At 35.9% G+C, this 4,079-nt stretch overlaps 1 long non-coding RNA gene across 1 annotated transcript; it reads right to left on the bottom strand.

The window, feature by feature from the left end:
- Window positions 1-89: 89 nt before the first annotated feature.
- On the bottom strand, window positions 90-1,222 carry LOC147473159 (uncharacterized). The gene is made up of 3 exons (XR_015210555.1): window positions 1,087-1,222; window positions 773-875; window positions 90-158 (listed from the first exon to the last, which is right to left on the bottom strand). It is a non-coding gene; the product is annotated as an uncharacterized LOC147473159 (long non-coding RNA).
- Between the last annotated feature and the right edge of the window lie 2,857 nt (window positions 1,223-4,079).

Below are 4,079 nucleotides of genomic sequence, written 5' to 3'. Positions count from 1 at the left end.
AAAGAAGGCTTACTTTCATAATAAGCATGAACTTAAATAAAAACATTGGTTATAAAACAGTCGAACAGACCAAAAAGAATTTATTCTTACCATGTCAGTGTAGTTAGCTTTTCTGTCCTCTTCTTCCCCAATCAGAAGAAACATGATACTTCTCGTACCTAGATGAATGCACCCAAAATTGCATAATACACAATTAGGATATTAAATGAATCTCAAATGAGCTCATGCAGCCATACAAAACTATTGATCAGAGCAAAAATTCATGCCAACAAACAACCCCACTACATTCTTAGCATAGTTTAAAATCTTGTTTTATTTTTTTTTTAAAAAAATCCAGCAAGATGTCCTCCCATTTCAACCACTTGGAAGACAACACTTATTAAAGGTTCAAATCAATTTCCGTGATATCCTCTTTATTTGTCAGTGGTGGAAAGGTATATTCCAATTTGTGAATAAAAGTTTTGGTAAACACCATCTCAATCTTCCCAATAGATTTAACCAAAATGTACCACAATTTCTACTCATCCAAACAGAACAATAACTTAAAATTAAACTGTTATAAGTAGTGACAGAAAACGAATCAATTGCGGATTCAATGGGACAGTGGCATTGATGCCAAAATTCTAATGTCTACTTCTTATACAGATTAGATCTAATTTTCTAACAAATAAAGAATCATTTTTTAATTAACATGAACAGTACTTCAAAGCGAAAAAGCATGCATTGCTGAAATAAAAACATAAAAAACAATAAAAATGGAGAAGATGTATACGTGTCGACAGCTGAAAGAACTTCTTTCTTATTAATCTGTCCACCAACACCAGTTGCCAGATCAAAAGCTCCACCTTTCGACATTTTTCCAAACAATCAAAGATCTGTAAAACATTCATACCCTTCATTAGTTCATTCGTAAATAACATGCATGCATTGTAGAACTGAGAAACAAGGAAACAAGTAGAGATATATTACATGGAGAATAATGAAGATTAGGAAATTGTAAGAAGCAAGACGTTTAAGGAAAGGGATATAAAAGTGTGAAACGGAAACTAAAAAGAAACAGAGACAGAGCAGACCAAGTGTACTCACTGATCCAACCACGTGTATGAGAATCTTTCTGTGTTCCGAAAATGTCGCACACGCACACCACACTTCTTCGAAGTACAAGTTCAAAACGTGCTATGACGCAAGCTATATATATATTGGCCTGGATACCACGAGCATAGTACAAAATATCAGGATATGGATATTTATCGATCTTTCAATTTCAGATATGTACGTGGATATATCCTCTTTCGGGATATTCGACATTGTTTCACACGAAATATCGTGGATATATCTAGAATATCGACAAATATCATAGATATTGTGGATATTTCTTGATATATCATGATACATTATTTATATTTATTTGAAATATAATGGTAAATATTAAATAAAATTATTATATATACAAAATATCGTAAAATATCTCCAAATATCGCAGAAAAATATCCCCAAATATCACAAATATAAGAAACATCGCCAAAATATCACCGATATTTCAAATGTGATATATCTCCTCAACATATCATTGATATTTATATATCTTTCTCTGAAATCTGGATAGATATCCCCAAATATCGTGATATATCGGGATATTTTGTACTATGACCACGAGAATATTTTCATAGGAATAAAGGGGTCGAGACTAGATGTGATACAACGGTTTGAAAATCAAATATATATATATATATATATATATATATATATATATATATATATATATATATATATAAATTTGTTTTTGATTTTCAGACTGTTGGATCACATAACTAATCGAATCTCGTCTTATGAAGATATCTTCGGGTAGACAAACTCTATATATATATAGTGCACCTAAAAATATTCTGCTTGAGGATGCGTGTTATATATGAGGGAGTATGATTTTGTTTTTACTTGTTGGTGTAGATGAATTGGAGTTGTGCGGGAGAATATTGGAGGAATGATACAATGGACATCACTATCACCCGTTCACTTGGACGACCCTACTGAGTAGGAGTGACACATTCAGGAGGGCTCCACATGAGGTAAAGTCCATTGGATATTTGGATATGCATCAGCTGGACTGGAGTTTGCAGACCAATACAAAATGGTTTGCTGTGTATAAAGTAAGTATTACAATAATACAATGTACACCCAATGAGGAGTTCCCCAATGAGAACTCGAGTATGCCCGCTGTCTCATTGAGAATTAATTATTGGCACTTTCGTTTTCCACTGCTACGTCTACCACTACCACTGTAGCTGGCGTTGCCAACGTCATCAATGATCAACTCAAGTCTTTCATCTCTTGATCCTTTTACCACTCTCAATTTCCTAATTTTTTCCAAATGTGCACCTTTCTAATGGGGATGTAAAGTTTATTTCTATTATGTAACCTTGTTTTTATGTTTGGTTCCTATTTTTTGGGCCACATATGTAGACCGTATGCTACTAAGTGGTTGGCCCAACCAATGGAGGAGCCAGAGGGGGCTAGGGTACACCAATTTTTTATAAAACAAAATGTTGTGAATATAACACTGCGGAAACAATGTTACCCACTACAATAAATCAATCCTACACAAGGATCAATCCTTCTTACTGCATACAAGACTTCAAACACCTCCAAAGAATATTCCAACACTTTAATATCAAATAACAAACATATAAAGTAAAACAATTAATGTAAAGAATAACAAACCATAAGACGAGATATATATCGTGGTTCGTAATTTGCCTACTTTCACTAATCAGGAGTTCCAAAGCTTTACTTAGATGTCGGAATAACAGATTACAAGTCTCTCAATTCACTCACAAAGAATAAACACTCAACTCACAAAGAATTGCTTCTTTATAATCTCTCTTTCTTGATTTTGGAAAAGTTAGGTGTCTACGAAAAAACCTATATTTATACTATTTCGTAAAACTTCCTAAAAAGGGCAAATTAGATGCTTTGAAATAACTCATGAACGTGGTCGCCCGACTAGGCAAAGTGGGTCGCGGGTCGCTTCTTCACACCGTGATAGAAAAAATATTGTTTTCTCTACAATTCTCCACCTCGGTGAGGTTTTAACACATAAAATCGAGCCGAACACATCCAGCAAGAACACGTCCATCCAGAAACTCGCAGTCCATCCACCCCTAAGGGACATGCCCACAAAGGACTCTATCAAGCATGTATGATTTGGAACAAGTCCAAACAGTGTTGGAACTTAACTTCGGTGACAACCTTAGTCATTATATCAGCAGGATTGTCATGGGTGTCCACTTTCTCAAGTGCAACATCACCATCCTCAACGACATCCCAAATAAAGTGATAACGTACATCAATATGCTTGGTCCGAGCATGATGAACCTGGTTTTTCGCCAAATGAATAACACTCTGACTATCACAATGTAAAGCAAAGACGTGCTCGCTTCAATATCCATATCATCCAAGACCTCGGCCATAATGCCTCTTTTCACGGCCCTCGCCATTGTCATATACTACGCCTCATTAGTAGATAGAAAAAGAGCATGAAGCATAAAGACCTCCAACTAACCGGTGCACCATGCGTCATAAATACATAACCAGTAGTCGATCGTCGTCTATCTATATCACATGCATAATCTAAATCCATATATCCACTGACATAACAAGTGTCTCTACCATAAACTAATCCCACATCCAAGGTACCCGTCGAGTACCTTAATACCCATTTCACTGCCTCCCAATGCTACTTCCAGGATTAACCATATACATGCTTACAACACTAATGGCCTGTGAAATGTCTGAGCGTGTGCACACCATAACATACATCAAACTGCCCACTGTATTAGTATAAGGAACATGTGTCATATGCTTTTGCTCCTCCACCGAACTAGAAGAGAACTTAGCTGAAAGCCTAAAATGCCCAGCCAAAAGCGTAGAAACCGACTTTGCATTCTCCATACCAAAGCGCGAAAGGACTTTCTGAAAGTATTTCTTCTGAGATACAACTATTCGGCCGATTCGCGCCTTTGTCTCTGTCAATCTTCATGCCAAAAGATCTTCTTGGCTCCACCTAAGTCTTTCATCTCAAA

This window comes from Coptis chinensis, unplaced genomic scaffold, assembly GCF_015680905.1.
Source record: "Coptis chinensis isolate HL-2020 unplaced genomic scaffold, ASM1568090v1 utg4374_pilon_pilon, whole genome shotgun sequence".
NCBI lineage: Eukaryota > Viridiplantae > Streptophyta > Magnoliopsida > Ranunculales > Ranunculaceae > Coptis > Coptis chinensis.
The sequence above is the reverse complement of the archived record's forward strand: the minus strand, read 5'-3'. Positions and strand labels throughout refer to the sequence as shown.